Source organism: Bombina bombina, chromosome 3 (assembly GCF_027579735.1).
Source record: "Bombina bombina isolate aBomBom1 chromosome 3, aBomBom1.pri, whole genome shotgun sequence".
Taxonomy (NCBI): Eukaryota; Metazoa; Chordata; class Amphibia; order Anura; family Bombinatoridae; genus Bombina; species Bombina bombina.
The window spans coordinates 822,943,569-822,967,692 of record NC_069501.1 but is presented as its reverse complement, the minus strand read 5'-3'; positions in this window follow the sequence as shown (position 1 = coordinate 822,967,692).

Sequence of the window (24,124 nt, the reverse complement as noted above, 5' to 3'; positions counted from 1 at the left end):
GAAAGGATTACTGTTCCTTTAAATCTTCCTTGGTACATTTTTGCTTATATAATTTTTAAGAGTCTGCACCAAGTGTACTAATATAGCTCCCTTCACAAATTTAGGCCTAGATTACAAGTGGAGTGCTATCGTTCGCGTAAACACGATCAAGAGGTTGCAGTATTCTTTGAATCTTCAAATTCAAATCAGCCAATAAAATTAAAGCTTTTCTTTCATTCTATTGGCTGATTTGAATTTGAAGATTCAAATAAGCCAACAGGAATGCAAGGGTACCCCAATCCAGCTCTACGGAATTTGGCGGCGCTATACAAATAAATGATAATAATAATAATGATAATAATAATATAACAGGGGTACCTTGCATTCACAATTCAGTGTGCGACTGGGGACCAAGTGAAGAGGACTTCTATGCAGTAAAACAATAAACATGTTAAGACAAATTCTAAAAGTTGTAATACAAATGTTGTGTTGTCACTATATTCTTGTCCTCTCAACTCCAAATGGAGTTTGCTGCTTCCAGTCCAACTTTATGGGGAATGGAAGAGTACAAGGATTCTACATCCAAAGTTTGGAGGAGCATATCAGTATCCAAAGTGACTTTAAGGTCACACCAAAAAAGGTATTGTTTAAAAAGATAGATAATCCCTTTATTTACCATTCCCCAGTTTTGCATAACCAACACTGTTATAGAAATATACTTTTTACCTCTGTAATTACCCTGTATCTAAGCTTCTGCAGACTGCCTTCTTATCTCAGATCTTTTGACAGACTTGCATTTCAGGCAATTAATGCTGACTCTTAAATAACTTCACATGCATGAGCATAATATTAACTATATGAAACATATGAACTAACGCCCTCTAGCTGTGAAAAACTGTCAAATGCAGAGGCGGCCTTCTAGGGCTTAGAAATTAGCATATGAACCTACCTAGGTTTAGCTTTCAACTAAGAATACCAAGAGAACAAAGCAAATTTGATGATAAAAGTAAATTAGAAAGTTGTTTAAAATTACATGTCCTATCTGAATCATAAAAGTTTAATTTGGACTTTACTATCCCTTTAACTAACAAAATGTTTATGTTTGATGGAAAACTATATAGACAAGTTCAAGGTACAGCCATGGGTGCCGCATTCGCCCCCACCTATGCCTGTTTGCATCTAGGTCCTTGGGAGACATGTTATAATGTCTTCAAAAAGTTAGAACACTGGGTGGAGGAGCATGTGGCACTCTGGCTTAGATATGTGGACGACATATTTGTGTTATGGAAAGAAGATTCAAACTCTGCAGCACAGTTCCTTAAGATTTTGAATCAGAATGATAAAAACTTGTTTCTAACATACTAAGTAAGTGACAGGGAGACCACTGTCCTATATTTAGAAATAACTAAAGTGAATGGTATGCTACATACTAAAATCTTTAGGAAACAAATAGAAACTGATAATCTATTACATGCTAATTGCAATCACACAGATTCCTTAAAAAATGGGGTTCCAGTGGGGCAATTTTTACATTTAAAACATTTTTGCTCTACTGAGGAGCAGGCTACACAAATGGCACAGAGATTCTTGCAGCGAGGATACTCCAAAAGACAGGTTAAAAAAGCCTGGACTAGTAAGAGGGAGGCACGTAAGGAGAACAATCAGGTGAGATTGATAACACAATATAACTCACACTGGGGTAAATTGCGTGGGATATTAAATACGCATTGGCACATTCTAACAGGTGACTTGACACTTAAAGATTATATATCAGAATATCCTTTGCTAACTACAAGAAGAGCACCCAGTATAAGAGATAAGTTAGTACACAGTGAATTTCAGAGAGATACAGGCTCAAACTGACTGACTATATTTCAGCAACAGGGAGGCTGCCACCCATGTGGACAGTGTGTGTATTGCAGTTATGTTGAAAAATTCAGATTTTTCTACATGAAAAATTATGGGTATTGAACATCTAAAACCTAAAAGGAGAGGTGGTAAATTAGACAGATTGCTCTTGCAGCATGAATCACGATGGTTGTTCAGGCTAAATACACTGGCACCTGTGGGTCTGAATGAGAAAATAGAATATGCATGTTTTCTGTAATCCGTGTACAAAATGTAAGAACGAAAAATAACTCAGTAAAGTGTAATCAGATGTAAATACAGTTATGTCCTTGGTGTATCTCTGGAATTTCACTGTTGCAAATAAGTATCATGTTAAAAACAACTTGTATCAATTACTTGAGTTGGAAACATTGCGTATATATTTGGTTACATTATAAGTGACTGTTATTTAAAGGAATGACAACAAAATTATTACATTTGTTGGGTCTAGTTGTATAGTTAACCTGGTGTCACCCTACAAGTTATTGTATGTAACATATTGTCAAAAAGTAGTAACGTTAAACATACCATAGGATTTAAGATTATCAATAGCATTATGTCCCTTTAAGTATATCTCTTAGGGGCATATGGCTTTAATTAAAAGACAATTTAAACAGGCTTTACCAGTTATTGAACACATATGATGTAACCCTTAGTCCAGCCCTTGAGGGGGAGAAGCGAATTGTGTAATGCTGGAAGTGTGATGACATACGCTTTTACTGCTATCCAGTGCAATAGAGAATTATGCCAGCGTTTGAAAATCATACCACTTGCAAGTGAAGAACTGCCTTACCTCTCTAAAGATAAAGTCCGGGAAGAAAAGGAGGCAGTGACAGGCGCCAACTTTAAGGACAATACATGAGAGGGTAAGTAGTGTGGAAGAAGTCTTGCAGTACAGTGGGACACTTGCTGACAAGGATTTACAGAAGGTGAATAGTGAATAGTGGTGTGAGATTGGCCACTACCCGGTGCATGTTGGTACACTGTGTGCCCAGGGCTATTTTTCTGAACATTTGGGAAGTTTCCATCATTGTAATATCTATCTATACCGGAGCGTGTTATTTTACACTGGAGTGCCCGGTCCTCTACAGAGACTTCCTAATAGCCAGCTTAGGGACATGCTAGCATGTGGGGGTGTTTATCTATATATTTATTCTTTCAGGCATCTGTTTAGTTTTCAATATGGTATAAGACTTTTTATCATGGTGATGGTAGACACAGTGGGGCCGATTTACTAACGTGCGGACGGACATGATACGATGTAGCGTATCATGTCTGCCGCACATCGATAAATGCCGACAGCATACGCTTTTAGCATTTATCATTGCACAAGCAGTTCAGTGCCGCCCCCCTGCAGATTTGCAGCCGCTAGCAAGGGGGTGTTAATCAGCCAGATCGTATAGAATCTGGTGGATTGAGGACCACAGCATCAGAGGCAGCGGACACAGGGGCATCAAGCTCCATTCGGAGCTTGATAATTCGTCTCTCACAGAAACAGGGGCATCAAGCTCCACTCGGAGCTTTATAATTCGGCCCCATTGGGGCCTATCTATCAAGCTCCGAATGGAGCTTGATGCCCCGTGTTTCTGGCGAGCCTTCAGGCTTGCCAGAAACAGCAGTTATGAAGCAGCGGTCACAAAGACCGCTGCTCCATAACCCTGTCCGCCTGCTCTGAGCAGGTGGACAGACATCACCAGAATTCAACCCGATCGGCTACGATCGGGTTGATTGACACCCCCCTGCTGGCAAGTCTGCAGGGGGCGGCGTTGCACCAGCAGCTCTTGTGAGCTGCTGGTGCAATGCTTAATACGGAGAGCGTATTGCTCTCCGCATTCAGTGAGGTCTTGCGGACCTAATCCGCAGCGTCGGATCAGGTCCGCAAGACCTTTGTTAAATAGAGGCCATTGTCTTTTTTATCTTTTTAATAAAGCGTTATTTTGTACTTGGTGCAGCCGTGTCCTACTTTGGTTAGCTTGTGTTTTTTAGCTATCCCTGCTCAGTTTATGAGTGTGAAATAATTTTCACCCGTGCAGGTCAATCAATGTACATTAAAATCTCTATAGTTACTTCTGTGTCCATTTACATATCACATTGATCTGATGAAGTCAAATATTAAAAACTGACTTTCTAAATCTCTAGTAAATGTATTAGGTATTCTGAGTACAACAAAAGAGTATATCAGCAGTATGAAGATCTACTGGACTGTGGAATATATCATTTTAAAGCTATAACACTAAGTAAATAAGAGAACTAGATTATAATAAATGAATTCCATTAGAAGTCATTTGTTATCAACATATTAAAGTAAGTCATATATAAAGCCTTTTCATTGCAAGCAATGACAGGGACATCTGCCTGGTTGACAAGAAAGGCAAAGACATGGTCAATAGACTGATCATTGTTAACCCACTCCTTCCCCACCATATATCAACATATGAGTGATCGAATAGCGAAAAATGTTTAAAAAGTTACTTGTTGTGTTGCTAAATTTAGTGATGCTTCCTCTGTAAAGATCTATATGAATTGTCATTGACGTAGGTAGTATGGACAATCTGCCTGGATGATAATAGGGATATGTGTAGTTCATGGATTTAACACAGTTCACCCCACTCCTTTCCTATTGAGCAAGAACTTATTAAGGGATAGATAGGTGAGCAGGTGTGATGGGCTTTGTACCGGTTATATTAGAGGCTCTTTTGCCAAGAGCAAAAAGAGCTGCATTTGGTATGCTCTCGGTAGTTTCAGTGTACAATATGGTAGATCTTACCATAGTGTCCTGTAGCAGAGCTTAAAATTTTATAGTTGTCACCCGAGTCTGCATTGGCACTGGGGGGCTGATGTGAGACATGCAAATCCTTCAGTCTTCCTAAAGGTTCTGCAAAGCATTAACATTTAAACAAAACTATGGTTTAAATGGACAATCACCAGGTCTGGTGGCTGCCGATCTGAAATACACCTTCAGATTATCTGTGTGTACTATGATCTTCCTGAATCCAGCTGTACCAGCTTTTGTTGCAACTCTGTTGTCCACACTCACACTGCTACTGTTGTTTACTATATTTTCTTCTGAGCAAAGGGCAGGTAAATGATTATTTAGCACTTTTTTAAAAGTTTTTATTAGGTAATTTTCCAAGTCAGCCAGGTGATCCTCCAAAGTGTGAGCAGAATCGTCACCCTGTAGGTGTAACATCTTGGTATCTCTTGTGTTAATCATATTTATGAGAGATTGTATTGTATTGTATACCCAAGTTTGAAAGGGACCAGGGGGGTTCTTGGCCTAGTGTGTAGCCACCACTGTAGGCCTCGGGAGTCTGTTCAGCTGCTCTTCAGTCATAAATACAGCAAGATTTGATAGCTATGGGATCCACAAAATGTTGTGTTCCTGTAAAATATATTTCCCTTTATGGATGCTCTAGTAAAAATGTAATAATCAGTGGACTATTCAATTCTCTTCAGGAGCTCCTGAAAGTGCAGCTTCTCAGAGTCACTGGCCCCAAGTTATCAAAGTCTGGCGGACCTGATCCGACAGTACGGATCAGGTCCGCCAGACTTCGCTGAATACGGCGAGCAATACGCTCGCCGTATTCAGCATTGGACCAGCAGCTCACAAGAGCTGCTGGTGCAACGCCGCCCCCTGCAGACTCGCGGCCAAAGGGGGGGGTGTCAATCAACCCGATCGTACTTGATCGGGTTGATTTCCGGCGATTCCTACTTCATAACTTGTGCTTCTGGCGAGCCTACATATGCTTCACTGTGTGGACATGCCCCCCCACATTGTGCTTTTAATAAAACTGATACAATATATGTGGAATCGATTGCTGTTGTTTCCCGCCCATCAATGCGGAGAGTTTCTGTTACTTGAGGACAGTTAGCTGAGCCACTGAGAGAGCTCAGTCTGTGACACTCAGTGGGTGCTGCAATGTTTTTATTATTTTGCTTCTATAGCTGTAGCCTCACAGTCTTGGGACGACCTTTGCCATGAGGTGCATTATTCTGTCTGTTTCAAAGGTAAACCTACAATTTTCAGACTTAAATGAAAGGGGTAGTTTTATTAAGCAGTGGATTCTGCAATCTACCCTGAAGTTTCAGGTCCGCCTGAAACTTAAGTTAAGAAGCAGTGGTCGTAAGACCACTGCTCCTTAACTCATCCGCCAACTCTGAGGACTGCAATCATCCCGATAGGATACGATCGGGATGATTGACACCCACTGCTAGTGGCCGATTGGCCGTGAATGTGCAGGGGGCGCCATTGCACAAGCATTTCACTAAAAATTCTTGTGCAATGTTAAATGTCAACAGCGTATGTTGTCGGCATTTAGCAATGTCGGGCGGACATGATTTGCTATAGCGGGTTAAAATGTTTAAAAACCATATTGCATTTGTTAATACTCATAATTAAAGGGATACTATACCCATTTTTTTATTTAATAATTCAAATATAGCATGCAATTTAAGAAATTTTCTAATTTACTCCTATTATCAATTTATTGGTTCTCTTGCTTTCTTTATTTAAAAAGCAGGAATGTAAAGCTTAGGAAATTGCCATTTTTTTATTCAGAACCTGGGTTATGCTTGCTTATTGGTGGCTAAATGTAACCACCAGTAAGCAAGCACTATCCAGGGTGATGAACCTAAAATGGGCTGGTTTCTAAGCTTACTACATTCCTGCTTTTTAAATAAAGATAGCAAGAGAACGAAGAATATTTGATAATCGGGGGCCAATTTATCAATGTCTGTCAGACATGATTCGCTGTAGTGTATCATGTCTGACAGACATCGGTGAATGCCGACAGCATACGCTGTTGGCATTTAACATTGCACAAGCAGTTCACCGAACTGCTTGTGCAATGCCGCCCCATGCAGATTCGAGACCAATCGCCCTCTAGCAGGGGGTGTCAATGCGCCCGATCGTATAGGATTGGGCAGATTGCAGACCGCAGCCTCAGAGGAAGCGAACCAGTTATGAAGCAGCGGTCTTAAGACCGCTGCTTCATAACTGCTGTTTCCGGCGAGCCTGAAGCCATTCAGAGCTTGATAATTCAGCCCCTAGGAGTAAATTAGAAAGTTGCTTAAAATTGCATGCTCAATCTGAATCAGGGAAGAAACAAAAATGGGTTTAGTATCCCTTTAAACATTTTAAATTATAATCTCAATGTGTTTAAACGTCTTACCATTATTTCTATTTGTGGAAATCATAATAATTGTTTAGAAATCAGTTTTACACCCATTAATGTGACCTGTGATCTCTCCCCAAGAGAGAGAGAAAAAGGCAACCATCTAAGCTATATTAACTTGTGTCACATACAATACCAAATACTGACTGTAAGGAAGAGATTAATTGATAGAAAAATGTTATTTTGATGGGTAATTTATGAGCTATGTCATAAAGATTTACAAGGATAAAATCTCAAAGGAGAGACTTTGAATGAAAACAAAATGTTTAGCATGTCAAAGGATTAAAGGGCAGGATTTGCTCTTGTTGTACCCTTAAATCCAAAGACAATGTACTTGTTGCAGTGTCAATTCTCTTGGGAGAACCTGACACTATAAACCGTACCAACTGTCAAAGACTGACATTTAGCAAGAAAATTATTTAATGACATTCTGAAGGAGTTTGATCATGCTTGCGAAATATGGCTTTCAATTTTCACACAGAAGATTTTTAGTATATAGGGTGTTATCTGACAAGAGTATTCTTTGAGTAAAAAACATATAATTTTGTAGACTAGTTAATCAGTTGTGTCATTTTTAAACTCAAAAGTGCATAAACATACAGGTGGTCTTATTTAAAGTATGCAGTATTTTCTGTTGTATTTTATAATGAGATCAAATAACTTTATTAAGAATAACTATAGCACACTGCATTATTGTATTACTTCAAATGCAGGCAAGATTTCTTAAACTTGCTAGACTATTTCTTCAAATTGAGTAATTTTTACAATATGAATTATGGGCTAGATTACAAGTGGTGCGGTATTTAGCGCTCCCGCACGAGGGTAAATAAAAAAAGAAGTAATATTTCTTCAAATAATTGAGACATTTTCTTCAAATAATTGAGACATTTTTACATTATGCATTATGGGCTAGATTACAAGTGGCGTGCTATTTAGCGCTCCCGCTCGAGCGTAAACAAAAAAGAAGTAATATTTTTGTGAGCGCAGATTAGTGCAAGTTTCACATGTTGAAAGTAAAACTTATGCGACTTAATAAAACTCGACGCACGCTAACTTCAGGACCTTGGATATTGCGACTCCATAGACTTTAATGGAGAGCGCAGAAGATAAAAACTTAAGCATGCAGAAGAAAAAAGCTTGTGCGCTACATATATATATATATATATATATATATATATACAGTATATATATATATATATATTATTAGTAAAAAATATTATAGATACTGTAAAAGATGTGTGTGTGTATATATATATATATATATATATATATTTTCTAGGGATTATTTAGAATAATTTTTTTACATTATCTATAACAATTTTTAATAATCATTTTTTAAAATGTAATATTTAATATTTCAACAATGTGCCTTAAGATAATGAATTCTACATGTGTGCTAACCTGACACCACGTTACTAACGTTAGACCTAAAGTGCAAAACCCAAAGCGTATTATGCATATTTTACATTCCTATGTTCTTCACATATAACAACATTACTATTTATTATTAAATATGTTTTTCTGCATATACTATATATATATATATATATATATATATATATATATGATAATATTAATGTAAAAAAATATATCTATACCTATATATCTATATAAAGAGATATAGGAATAGGTATATAAAGATATATATAGGAATATGTATTTAAATTAAAAATAACATTGTCCTATATGTGAAGAACATTGGAATGTGAAATATTTACAGTAAATACACATTAATAAATATTATTATAGGATTATTACTTATATATATATATATATATATATATATATATATATATATATATATATATATATATATATATATATATTAATGCCCTTCCATGGCCATATATGATATTCCTTTGAACTCTTTTTTATTAATATTTATATAAATATTTTATTATCAGATAGGTTTCATATGAGTCACACTAATCCTACACACGTTACATTCAATTGCACTCGAGTAAACACGTTTACTAACAAAATTATATTGCGCTAAAGTTAGGGCGCCACTTGTAATCTAGCCCTATATGTTTTAGATTATTCCTAGGGTATTGATCTTACTTAGAGTATACAATATTATTTGTTGGATTTTACAACAAGATAAATAATAAAGAATAGATATAGCACTCCATTTTCCTATTACTATAAATATAGGAATTACTTAGAATTCTGAGACTATTTCAATCAGAAACATAGTTGATAATTTTACAATATGCATTCTATATTAAAAATAATTTCTTCCTAAGGTGTTGTAGAGAGCTTGAAGTTATTAACCATAACACTATGGCTTAAATATTAAATACATGTTGAACTTTAATTCTTTAATAGAACTCAATGCCTAACCATATGTAAGAAGGTTACTTTTTATATGGCAAATAAGTAGCAAGCAGAACATCTTATTCATTGGCAATTAAAATTCAGCTTAGGAGCTAAGAGTAGGATTTTTGTAATGTAGGCAGGTTTGAGGCTAGTTGAATAGTTATAAAAAATATGTAAATTAGGAAATGACACAGTGAAGTATAATTAAATAGCAAAGTGCTCCCAAGTGGATTGTGTCTCGAAGAGTCTAGTTTGTAGAAATAATGAAATGTATAGTGCATTTGCTTTTATTTTTTTTAAGCTCGGATTACATCTTGTAGAATGAAAGCTATATTTCTTTTATACTGTAGCTATTAAAGACCACAACATTTTTACAGTAAAATATAATATAATAATCAAGATTTGCCAAAAATTTATACCTTTGTCAATAAAATTTGAGTGTTTGAACAGTATTAAAATAAAATGTCTTGGCAGAATTATTTATTTATAAAATATTTTACCAGGAAGGATACATTGAGATTTCTATTGTTTTCAAGTATGTCCTGGGTCCATAAAACATTGCATTGATACAATAGGGTACAATAAAATACAAAAACAATATTAATACATAATATATGCAAAATTTAAAATAGAACAGTTAGGAAATATATAATCAACCATGACTGGTGCATTCTGTTTTGAGATATGCAGAGAGGGATCTCTTAAAGGATTTTAGGCTTTGGGAAGGTTTTAAAGTGTGTGGGGGGTCGTTCCATAATTGTGGTGCTCTGTAGGAAAAGGAGGATCGATCTGCTTTCTTTTTGTATGGAGGCAGACTAAATAATGTGCTGGTACTGGATCAGAGGTTATGGGAGGTTGGAACAGCCGGGGAAAGCATTCTGCTCAGGTAGGGTGGGAGCTTCCTAGAAAAGCTCTTAAACACAAGGCTGGAAAGATGGAGGGTGCGTCTGGATTCCAGCAACAGCCAGTTTAGTTCTTTTAGCATGTCACAATGGTGGGTCTGTAGTTACATTTTAGCACAAAGCGGCAGAACGAGTTATACAGTGTATTAAGTTTGTTAAGGTGAGTTTGCGGTGCAGGTGCATATACTATATCCCCATAATTCATGATTGGCATCAGCATTTGCTGTACAATCTTTTCCTTTACTGCAGGTCTGAGGCAGGATTTGTTTCTGTACAGGGCACCTAGTTTTGGATAGAATTTAGATGCAATTACTTCTATGTGGAGGCCAAAAGATAGATTGGTGTCTAACAACATACCCAAGTATTTGAAAGAGTTGACTGTGGTCAGTGTGCAATTTGATTTTGTTTTAATGTGTAGATGGGAATTTTGTAGTTTATGTAATTTAGGTCCCGTTCCAAAGTTCATTGTGACAGTTTTGTCAGTGTTTAGGTAGAGTTTGTTTTTTGAGATCCACTTTTCTACCTCTGTGAACTGGTCTTGGAGCACTGCCTCAAGCTGCGGCAGATCAGATTTGTTTGCATAGATTACCGTGTCGTCTGCGTACATGTGTATAGTTGAGGGTTTGCAGATATTTGGCAGATCATTTATGAATAATGTGAATAGTAGGGGTCAAGGGAATAGAACCTTGGGGAACACCACACGTGACTGGGAGAGGGATGGAGTCAATGTCAGAAATGGAGACATACTGTGATCGATCCGATACATATGATCGAAACCAGGTTAGCAGACGATCACCAATACCTGAGTTTTTTAGTTTGTGCAGTAGTATGTCGTGGTCTACTGTGTCAAAGGCCTTTGCAAAATCAAGGAAAATTGCTCCAGTTAGGTCTCCTTGTTCCATGCCAGTTTGGATGTTGTTGCAAACTTTTAGGAGGGCAGTTGTAGTGGAGTGATTTGGGCAAAAACCTGATTGAACAGGGGTCAGATATTTAGATTGTTGGTAATACTCACATAGTTGCGTATGGACACATTTTTCTAAGATTTTTGACAATACTGGGAGCAATGATATTGGGCGATAATTAGTAACCAAGGTTAACTCACCACTTTTATGGATAGGCACTACTCTTGCAGTCTTCCAAAATTTGGGTATGTAACCAGACACCAAGGATTCGTTAATTAGGGTTGTGACAAGTTTAGCAATTGCCGGCGCACTGAGCTTCAACAGCATTGCTGGGATTTGATCAGGTCCAGACTGGTTTTTCATTTAATAGATTATTAAGGTGTTTCTTAACGACATTGATGGGTACAGGTATAAAATTGAACTTCTCTATATTAGGTCTTTGCAGATTTAGTGGGGCCAGATCCACATTTGTAGTTTCAGGATGTGTGTCATTTATTAGTTTGTCAATCAGGATGGTGGAGAATCCAACAAAATAATTGTTAAAGGCATTTGCTACTTCTAAAGGAAATTGCAGGGTTTGGTTGTCCACTTTGACAGTGGAGGGTTGGGAGTGGATTGGGGGATTGTGTAAGTTATTTATGACTTTCCAAAACTTTCTAGGGTTTGATATGTTATTGCTCAGATTTTAACAGAAATATTTATATATTTATATAGCTTCAGTGCAAAACACTTTGTATACTGTGTACTAAGGTATGGTAAGATCTTGCTAGAGAAACACTAAATTAAATGGAACTCAGTTAAAGGGATTAATTTAAGGGACATAAAATTGTAATTTGAGGGGTGCATGTCCGAGCAATGGCGGTGTAAAGTTGCACATTCTGAAGCTCCTGGTTAGACTGGACAAATCCACCGATTTTAGCAGATCCCTGACAGCGACTCATGGGCCTATTTATCAAAGCTTCAACTATGTTGCATTCGCCGGCGTTAATATGCTCGCCAGACATCGCTGCCACGGACCTGAATACGTTCTCCTTATTTATCAAAAAAGCCATAAAAAACATGCGCGTCAAGTACAGTGCGAAGAGCATCGGACTGGTGTTAACTAACAGTCATCGATGTTGCGGTTATTCGGGTTTTTCCCAACTTTATTTATACCATTTCATTACTGTCCATGAACAAGCACATTTCTTTTTTTTTTTTTTTTTTTATTACATTTTTATTGAGGTTGTTATACAGTACACAAATTAGATAAACATGTGAAATGACTGTTCAATAACACGCTTCTTGCAATTAAAGCAATAAGAGAGGGTACATGAATAATATGCAAAGTCAAACAATTAACTATTTTCCTGTAGAGTAACAGATATTACGATAATTGTAGTACCAAACAATCAAAACTGAAACCTCTTTTCAACTAAGGCAATATAATAAACTACAATATAGTATGAGTCTCTCTTAGATTACTTCGGGTCATTCAAGGGCTGGGTATGTTATAAGCGTCTATAGAGAGAGTGTAGCAATGAATAGTAGGTTTTGGTTAAAAAGCTTTAACTCAAATTGGAGGTAGTAATAGAGATTATAAAGGTGCGGCATAGGCTAGATAAGCCGCATAGTTAGCACTCCTAAAATAGGAGATACATTATCAGGGGTGGGGTGGGGGGGAGGAGGTAGTGTGTAAATATGATAAGCCATATATACATCAGTGATGTAGGTCCAGCCTACACCAGACATATATTTTAGACTTTGGGGTAAGGCTGCACAAGTCCACAAAGCTGTGATCAGAACATCAGATTATAAGTTTTGCAGGTACAAACACTCTAGCCGCTTTGCCACCATATCTTAATATAGCAGTTACATCCCAGTCATGTATGTCAGAATAGAGATACACTTCGGAGTTGCTGCTTGTCTTTTGAATGTAGGGGCGGTAACTTATAATAGAAGGTGCGTGAGAGGGCTCATGTTACATGAAGTATTAACATTACGAATTCAAACATGTAGCGATAGGTCAGGGTATCCAAAAACAAAAAGTAGTGGAATAACGTTTAGCCTTTCACTTAAATGACTATGCCTAAGACTATAAATCTTAAATATTATGTGTTCACATTGAACCAAAAATTACCATGGTGCATGAGCTGCTCAACCTACCTATGCTAATATGATACTTCCAAGCTCTTAAGGGATCAATTGATGGTTTCTCCACATACCCGAAGCCGCTAAACCCCTATGTCCAAACAACAGGGAGAGCAGCCACACGTTTAGGAGTGTAGTTCAAGTAGTTGTTCATGTAGCTTCCCTTAGGTAATTGAGTAACATTGTTAATGCCCATTATACTGGGGGGGGGGGGGGAATCTGAGAGAAAATATTTAGACTAGAAGACAATCAAAAAAGGGCATACCTATGAACTATGTATATATATATAAACATTGATGCATGTGCAAAACGCTATGAGCATTGATGTAAGCAGGATTAGCATAATATTAATAAAAAAATTTAAGATGAGAGGAACAAAAATTGGTAATATAACTAAAATTCAGTATGTGCATACCGGTCTTAACTTGTGCCCCAGTGTATAATCAGCTAGTTAAAGATCCCTCATTATGGGCAGTTTAGCTTATATCTGACTAGATGTGTAGCTAATGTCGTCGTTCAAAATGATCAATGCATCTAAGATCACATTAACAGGAATAGTGGTAACCTCAAGTCACATACATAACAGGTATATCAGGGCAGTCACTCGCATATCCCTGAAGATAAAAACTCAAACAAACTTTGCGGTGCTTACAATACCTATCACTCCTTAAGGGAGAGTCAGATTGAATAGCGGTATTAAGGGCTTGCTCTAAATACACAGGTCAGGCCAGTAGCCGTCATTAGGACTTAGGTCAACACTATTTTATGCAACAGTAAGATTCCCAAGCCTATAGCCTTAAAACCTGCAGGGACGAGGAGAGCATATAACTTAGCGTATACAATGTGAACAGCAAAAAATGTAAACAGTGAATTCTCTCTTGTGCATAGTGAGATAGTATAACTCGCTGTGTATATGGGCACGCATACAGTATGTTAAGATCCAAGTCTCATAATCTAATGCATAGGGACATAACAGGTATACTAAGTTAAACTATAAATAAGGTAATAAACTGGTTAAACTAAACATTATGATCTACGTATATTTAGACAAGAAGGAAAGTCTTTAGTAGGAAGCTCAAGTCTATAACCTTTGTAGGATCAGAAGTGTAAACCCCAACCTCGACATTTGCTGATATGTCAACTTAAGTTGCCACAACATCTGATCAAGTGAGCCTCCGTTGATCATGTACTGCAGGACATTCACCCCACATCCAATGGCCAAAGTGAGGAAGTTGCAATCGGGGCCTCATGTTGATAAGAAAGAGTTTCTAGGACGGTTATCTCGGACCCTGCCGCAGAAACCTTGCACACCCCTCCCATTGCCGGGGTACAGCAATGATGGATGTGGAGTACCTCCGCCTCTGACTGGGGACATGTCCTCGCCGTGAGTGCCTTGTTCACAGGGTGTAGCACCACAGTACAGCGGTCCGCTATATGCGGTGCCCAGGGTGCAATACTAATGCTGATAATAGTCGAGCACTGATATGCGGATTGATCAGCAGTATCCCAGCTTGTCATACACAGTGTTGTCGCAGGCAATGGCTTCCCCTCAGCGTTGCTTAGAGCAGGAAAAATGTAGGCATCTTGATCTGTTTGTTTTGCAGTTTCTGCTTGCCGGGGCGCTAACGCAAACGACTGTTCAAGCCTCTCATAGCAGCCATCTAAAAAGTTAAATATTAACTCCATAACGGTCTCCGGAGTGTCCATGTTTCGGTAGTATTATAGCCACCTATATCGAGGGATATAGTAGTAAAGTGTAGGTAATCTTCTTCTTCTCTACCACTTTGCAGGCCGCAAGATGGCTGCTCCAATTATCAATACTCATGCATAAACACGTCGGGGTTATGAGATCTCCTCAACCGCACCCGGATTACCATAAAATCTGTTATGTATGCCTTCTAGGGTGCCTAGTCTGCGATAGTGTCTATTGATTTTTGAGCTAGGTCGGTCATTAAACTTGCATTTTGTCTCAGTATATCAGGAGCTTTTAGGCTGTGCGACCGATCAGCCTCAGAGTTGGCTCCTCCCCCCAACAAGCACATTTCTAATCTTTTATTTTTCAACTGTTAATGTCCAAGAAATAGATTGATTTATACCTCAACATATAATATCTCATAGAAAGTTATATTTATATTCATTTGTTATATGATACTTTATTAATTTCTTAAAGGGACACTGAACCCAAATATTTTCTTTTGTGATTCAGATAGAGCATGCCATTTTAAGCAACTTTCTAATTTACTCCTATTATCAATTTTTCTTTGTTCACTTGCTATCTTTATTTGAAAAAGAAGGCATCTAAGCTTCTTTTTTGGTTCAGGACTACAGCACTTTATTATTTTAGGGATGAATGTATCCACCAATCAGCAAAAACAACCCAGGTTGTTCACCAAAAATGGTCCAGCATCTAAACTTACATTCTTGCATTTCAAATATAGATGCCAAGAGAATGAAGAACATTTGATAATAGGAGTAAATTAGAAAGATGCTTAAAATTTCATGTTATATGTGAATCACGAAAGAATAAATATGGGTTCAGTGTCCCTTTAAATTATTATTAATGCTAGAATTTGTACATATATCCTTGCACATACAGGAACGAACAACCGACTCAATACTATTGTTAGCCTGTTTTATGGTGATTTATCACCTGGGTGCAACTTTTTTTCAGCCCAGTAATGCTTTTCACAGAGTAAAACTTTCCTGTAGTATATCAGTCTGATCCCGCCTATTACGGTCAGTCCAGCACCAAAATACCAGGTAATTCCTCTCTGAACAAGGAACACAGCAAATCCAGATGATCATTTCAGCCTTCATTGGGCCTCGTCAGTGAGGTGTAGTCATATTCCTCTAAGCACACTGAGCAAGGAGTCCACGTCTGGTTTCCCCTTTTTCCCATAGGGAGACTAAATACACACAGAGAGAAGCACACTCACAGGAATGAACAACCGGCTCAATACTATTGTTAGCCTGTTCTATGGCGATTTACCACCTAATTACAGCTGTCAGAAATCTTTTGCAAACATATTTACATGTCCCTAAGTTCATTTTTTTGTTCTAAGCAATGTTGTCTGTCATATCTCTGTGTTTATTAATACAACTATATGTACAGGGAGTGCAGAATTATTAGGCAAATGAGTATTTTGACCACATCATCCTCTTTATGCATGTTGTCTTACTCCAAGCTGTATAGGCTCGAAAGCCTACTACCAATTAAGCATATTAGGTGATGTGCATCTCTGTAATGAGAAGGGGTGTGGTCTAATGACATCAACACCCTATATCAGGTGTGCATAATTATTAGGCAACTTCCTTTCCTTTGGCAAAATGCGTCAAAAGAAGGACTTGACAGGCTCAGAAAAGTAAAAAATAGTGAGATATCTTGCAGAGGGATGCAGCACTCTTAAAATTGCAAAGCTTCTAAAGCGTGATCATCGAACAATCAAGCGTTTCATTCAAAATAGTCAACAGGGTCGCAAGAAGCGTGTGGAAAAACCAAGGCGCAAAATAACTGCCCATGAACTGAGAAAAGTCAAGCGTGCAGCTGCCAAGATGCCACTTGCCACCAGTTTGGCCATATTTCAGAGCTGCAACATCACTGGAGTGCCCAAAAGCACAAGGTGTGCAATACTCAGAGACATGGCCAAGGTAAGAAAGGCTGAAACACGACCACCACTGAACAAGACACACAAGCTGAAACGTCAAGACTGGGCCAAGAAATATCTCAAGACTGATTTTTCTAAGGTTTTATGGACTGATGAAATGAGAGTGAGTCTTGATGGGCCAGATGGATGGGCCCGTGGCTGGATTGGTAAAGGGCAGAGAGCTCCAGTCCGACTCAGACCCAAGCAAGGTGGAGGTGGAGTACTGGTTTGGGCTGGTATCATCAAAGATGAGCTTGTGGGGCCTTTTCGGGTTGAGGATGGAGTCAAGCTCAACTCCCAGTCCTACTGCCAGTTTCTGGAAGACACCTTCTTCAAGCAGTGGTACAGGAAGAAGTCTGCATCCTTCAAGAAAAACATGATTTTCATGCAGGACAATGCTCCATCACACGCGTCCAAGTACTCCACAGCGTGGCTGGCAAGAAAGGGTATAAAAGAAGAAAATCTAATGACATGGCCTCCTTGTTCACCTGATCTGAACCCCATTGAGAACCTGTGGTCCATCATCAAATGTGAGATTTACAAGGAGGGAAAACAGTACACCTCTCTGAACAGTGTCTGGGAGACTGTGGTTGCTGCTGCACGCAATGTTGATGGTGAACAGATCAAAACACTGACAGAATCCATGGATGGCAGGCTTTTGAGTGTCCTTGCAAAGAAAGGTGGCTATATTGGTCACTGATTTGTTTTTGTTTTGTTTTTGAATGTCAGAAATGAATATTTGTGAATGTTGAGATGTTATATTGGTTTCACTGGTAAAAATAAATAATTGAATGGGTATATATTTGTTTTTTGTTAAGCTGTCTAATAATTATGCACAGTAATAGTCACCTGCACATACAGATATCCCCCTAAAATAGCTATAACTAAAAACAAACTAAAAACTACTTCCAAAACTATTCAGCTTTGATATTAATGAGTTTTTTGGGTTCATTGATAACATGGTTGTTGTTCAATAATAAAATTAATCCTCAGAAATACAACTTGCCTAATAATTCTGCACTCCCTGTATATATTGTAAATGTATTATTATTCTGAGCAGGAATAATTGCAAATATAACATGTAATCAGAGTATCATATGTATTTATTTGCAATCAATGGATATTTTAAAGGGATAGGAAAGTAAATATTTAAGTTTCATGAGTGGGAGCTAGCTGCTAATTGGTGCCTGCACACATTTGTCTCTTGTGATTGGCTAAATAGATGTGTTCAGCTAGCTGCCAGTAGTTTAATGCTGTTCCTTAAGCAAAGGATAACAAGAGAATGAAGCAATTTTGAGAATAGAAGTAAATGTGAAAGTTTTTTAAAATTGTATTTTCTATCCAAATCATGAAAGAATATTTTAGGGTTTCCTGTCCCTTTAAGATCTGGGCCAGTTTTCTCTCTGCACCTGTCTAACCACTTCTGATTGCAATCTATTTTTAAAATCCACCCCTACACAGGTGTTATAAAATGGGCTGGCATATAAGATGTACACTGAAAATAGCATGCCAGTAAAGAGGTGATTTTAATTTCTGCTGTATCTGAATCATGACAGTTTAAAGTTAGGTGGGCTATCCCTTTGAGCTATCAGCTTAAGATTCTATTGAAACAAACATCAATTTGAATTTTAAAATCCTTGTCTAAAATATTACACTGTGTGTCTTAATGTCAGCATCAATATTTATCTTTAATATTAATTTCACATATACATACTTTCAAAGTGTAATGCACAATGTAACAAATGGCACTTATACGTTCTGAGGAGTGATCAATGACACAAGTATCGAGCAATTTGATTCGTTAGTGATGGTTTATAATGTGTATTTGAATCAGATTGGCAGATGTCACAAATCATGTGATTATGCATAATCCATTCAAAAGTGGTGGAAAAATTCACTAGTGTGTGGGTCATTTAGGAGTTTGCATCATAATTAGTGTGAAAAGTGTTGAGTCAAATATGGCGCAAAGTGGAGAGTGGGACTTGCATTACATGGCTTAAACATGGTGCACATAGATTTTTCCAAAAAAGTAAAAAGGAAGTTAGCTATATTATGTTGTGTATTTATTTCATTTTATCTCTATATATATTAGTGCAACAAGTTTGGGGCAAAACTTTGCACCAAATATGTAGAAATAATATTGTCCATTTGCTTTGTAATGAGATACAAAGTTCTAGCATAATCCATAAGTAGTAATGTATTTTTCATTTTTATCCCTATATCTACTAGTGCACCAAATGTGTAGCAATAATATTTTTTGATTTAGAAAGGGTATACAAATTTAATAAAGTTTCTAATTTACTTTTATTATGTAATATACTTCATTCTCTTGCAGCATCGAACATAAGCTTTCTGTGTTTTCAGACTCCTATTGACTTCTATGGCATCCACGACCTGAAGGGTGGCGGATTCAAAACTAGGTATGCTGAGTCGGAAAAGACGCAAGCGTAAATCTAGAATTTTTTATAACTTTGTGAGAGCTTCAAATAGTCAATTAGGAGGATGAATGAACATGATTCAGCTTGAATTACACAGGTTTTCAACTAGCATCGATCTGCGTCAGTTTGAGATTGCAGAATCGTGTGTTACATCACAAATGTCAACGTTTTCCGATGTTGACGCTTTGATAACTATGGTGGATCAATCGTGACAATTACAATACGGAATTCCAGCATATTTTTGGTTGACACTTTGATAAATAGGCCCCTCAGCGTTTACACAACTGGGAACAGATGTTTGGATCCCAGGGGATTCAAATTATACACTCTACACGCTGTATGCATTATCTTGGGGCTCCCGACCGGACTGCCGAGGCCTTGGTCGGCGGCCTGTTATAAGAACCTCGCCACCCCCCCCCCCGATGCTTCTTGGTTAACAGCCAATTTCAGATTGTGCTCTCTATACTTATTATCTCGACATGGAGATATCCACAATACTGCAGACCCTCATCGAGAACTTCGGAGCTAAGATAGACAGTGGGTTTGAGGACCTCACTGCACTTTGCCATAATATAGGCAGAAATCACTTTACATCACATGGCAAGATTGCACCCATTACCAGTATGAAGGTAATTCCAGACTCATTGGGTAAGCAAGAAACAACCTCCAGACAATCAGAGCCGAGAATGAAATTTTCACTTCCTTTTCTACAGGGAGGGAACTTATCAGCGCCTGCATTTATGCTCCCTGACACCAGTCTGAGCTCCAAGTTAATTCGATTGAGGAATGGTCATAATTTGTTTTCAGAACTGGGGTTGGATAATGGCTGTGACTTGAGAGTTGTGGTACGCAGGTCTCCTTGATTGGATCCAAGATAGCTCTATATGCCTTACTAGTTAGTTACGGTTAATTGATTGTTGCCTGCCTGCACATGGTATACTAATTATTCACATATATGTTAATTTTATTTGATGCTAACTGATTTGAAGCTTTCACCAATGCTTTTATATTTACTTTAGCTATAACAACTGCTTTTAGTGTTCAGTACATATCTCACAGATAATAACCAATGGTGTAGGTCAGATATCACTCACTACCTTTTTACTCTTTAGTATTAATATGACTCAGAAGTTCTCAATATACCTTTAACAGTGCTGTAGCTATTAGGGGTCTGCAGTCTGTATTTTTAGTGGACACCAACCCCCCTTTCCACACGATAACACAAATCAGCCTGCCTTTGATACTAGATACTTTTAATTTGCAGCGTATGCTGATGTTCTCTGCTTCCTCCTCTTGCATCCTGAGACCATGATATTCAGACACTTTTACATGTATATGTACAAGACTCTTGGGAGCTAGAGCTGGATATACTGTAACTTTAACTGATATGAGAACTCACCTGTGCTCAAATACCCAAAATGAGTCATCTTAATTACTATATTCAACATTTCACATCATGAAAAGGTAATAGGAGGTTTCTCAATTTGTTTTTTTTACCAAGAGGTAGTTGGAACTGATATTACCTAAGAACAGCATCACTCTGATATAGCATTCATACTACATCTAGGAGGTTGATAACTAGCTCATATATTATTTCTCCTTATATCAAGTCAGATATGTCAGGGGGTACAACACTAATATCTCCATACATTTATGGATTAGCAGTATACTTTATACTTTTAATAATTGTTCATCACTTTCTGGCCATTAAGCACTGTTTATTACCTACTAATATATTTATATATGTGCTAAGGCACAAGAGTGGCCGCTTTCATTGTTATTATTCCTCTTTCCTACATCATTAGTCTAATTAGGTCCAAGAGAGACCCCATAACCTTGTAAGGAATATTGCTAGAGAAAAAGAGGTTTCATTTTTATGTATTTGGTTCTTATGTAGACTTAGGGGCCTATCTATCAAGCTCCGAAAGGAGCTTGACAGCCCGTGTTTCTGGCGAGTCTTCAGACTCGCCAGAAACAGCAGTTATGAAGCAGCGGTCACCAAGACCACTGCTCCATAAACCTGTCCACCTGCTCTGAGCAGGCGGACAGGAATCGCAACAATTCAACCCGATCGAGTACGATCGGGTTGATTGACAGCCCCTGCTGGTGGCCCATTGGCTGCGAGTCTGCAGGGGGTGGCGTTGCACCAGCAGCTCTTGTGAGCTGCTGGTGCAATGTTAAATGCGGAGAGCGTATTGCTCTCCGCATTCAGCAATGTCTTGCGGACCTGATCTGCACTGTTGTATCAGGTCCGCAAGACATTTCTTAAATATGCCTCTAATAGTTAATTTAGGATCTTTATTGTTATATTTGTTCATTTTAAGTGGAGGTTGTCACCCATATTGTTGTTTGTCTACAACTAAGAAGCAGGGGTTGTACTAATATGTAAGGTTTATTGTAATTTCAACTATATTCTCAGATAATATGTACCACTACAACTAATTCATTCTTAACTATATATTCTATGACATCTCTTAGAAAAATATCTAGCTTCTATACATTGCTGTATTTTTATACATGCTGCAGAATCTGTTGGCACTTTATAAATAAAGAATAATAATAATAATAATAATAATAATAATATTATGATGTGTCTTACTTCTCCAAGGGGCATTTCCTGAATTTCTGTATGTGAAGGACAGAGAAACCCAGTGCAATATAGGACTGCATGGCATGAGAGTTCTGCTGCATTTACACTTTGTGCTTTCTATTATATATTACTTTACACTTCAGATTACGTTTTATTATATTTAAACTTTGCACTTTGTATTTTTTATTTTATTTTGTGTACAGCAGTGTTTTTAGGATTGGGATTTTACAAATTCTAATTACAGAGCAGACTTCACAGAGGCAGAACTCAGTGCATTTTATAAGAAATGGGGAGGAACCTGGAAATCCCAGATAGATGAAAGATGCCTTCCAAAGAAATTAATGAAGCTCTCTGGAATACAAAATTTCACATGGGAGAGAGAAGGTTTTTACTACAATTTAATTTGTTTTTGGCTATATTTAAGTATATATTACTTTTCTGTTAGTTAAAGTTAAAAGTCTATTGTGAATTTTGAGCGAACTTCACCTTGCATACAGCTGGTAAGACAAATCAGTGAGACCAGTTTGTTTAAAATGCTTAGAAAATGTCAAAAGACTTGTGAGAGAGCTTCAGACATACCCTGGAAACTCCCCTGTTCAGCCCAGGGATTTGCCCTCTCCATCCCACTTTCTGAAAGTGTCCGTTTTAGTTTGCAATGCAGCAAATTCAAGGTGCAGTGCAATTTGTATATATAAACAGAAATATACAAAGTATGATCCTAATTTGTTAAAGTAACACAGAAGTGTAACAAAACTCTCATATCACACAGTGCTGTATTGCACTGGGCTTGTCTCTCTTTAATATATAGAAATGAGAAAGATCTCAAGAGAACTGGAGAGAACTGGAGAGTTCTGCAGTTTTTCTTTTGAATATTCAGTGAGTTCAGCCCCTGTATAGTCTGAACTGCAATTTCTCTCCAAGCTGGAGAACCTTTGAATATCAGGGCCCAAGTGAGAGTACAACAATTATTTTAAATAAGCTATTTTAAAGATGCTTTCACAACTTCAGGGCAATATATAATCAATATATATATTAATAGCTAATATTTCTAGTGCACATAAAACACCTTTTTTTTTAAATAATTTTTTATTGAGATATTTGTCAAGTACAATAATGGATGTCCAATACGAAACAGTGAGAGAGGTGAATATAGAGTGCATATGTTATACAGCGGTAATATTATATTGCCAAGTTGTTTGCTCAAATAGTATCTTGCAAGTGCAATTGCATCGTTATAAAGCTGCTAAAAATGAGAGACTCAAATAAATCTTAGCTAAGAACAATGCTCTAGTTGCAATTCTTCTATATAGACCTGCTTCAATAATAACATATATGGACATATGGCATCTCTTTGCTAAATTTTGTTAAATACACACAAAAATGGATGTCCAATACTGAACAATAAAAGAGGTGAATACTAAGTACATATGGTAAGCAATGAACTTACAGAAATAGACTATCATTTCGGAAGCTATGGAGACACTTCTGTATTTGTTTATTCTCCGTGTGATGCAAATCCGGTCTAGAAGACAGAATACTGGAAATGTCGCTAATCGAATGGTTAGAAGAAGGAGAGTTCGTGTCCCCCGTGTATTCCTTCCACGGGTTGGTTTGCACGGCCTTTCTGACCGAGAGATCATACAAAGATTCCGGCTTGATCGTGAATCCATATTACACCTGTATCGAGAGATTGAAGATCATTTGGAGCCGATGACGGCTCGTTCACAAGCTATTCCGGGACTTCTGAAACTATTAGCTGCATTGCATTTTATGGCAACAGGCTCCTTTCAGGCAATTTCTAGCGTCATTATTGGAATGAGTCAATCAGCTTTTTCACGCCACTTATCCAAAGTCATTGGGGCTATGATGGTTATTTTTCCTCGATATGTTTGTTTGCCATCTACCCCTGAAGAATGGCAATCTATAAAGTCCAATTTCTATAGGATGGCTGGGATGCCCAATGTCCTAGGTGCCATAGACTGTACCCATGTTGCTGTAAGACCACTTCAAGCTCGTGAGGAGATCTATAGGAATAGAAAGCATTTCCATTCCTTGAATGTCCAGATGGTCTGTGACCCCAACATGAGGATTATCAGTGTCCGTTCTAACTTTCCAGGCTCCTGTCATGATTCTTACATCTTAAGGCAGACTGGCTTATA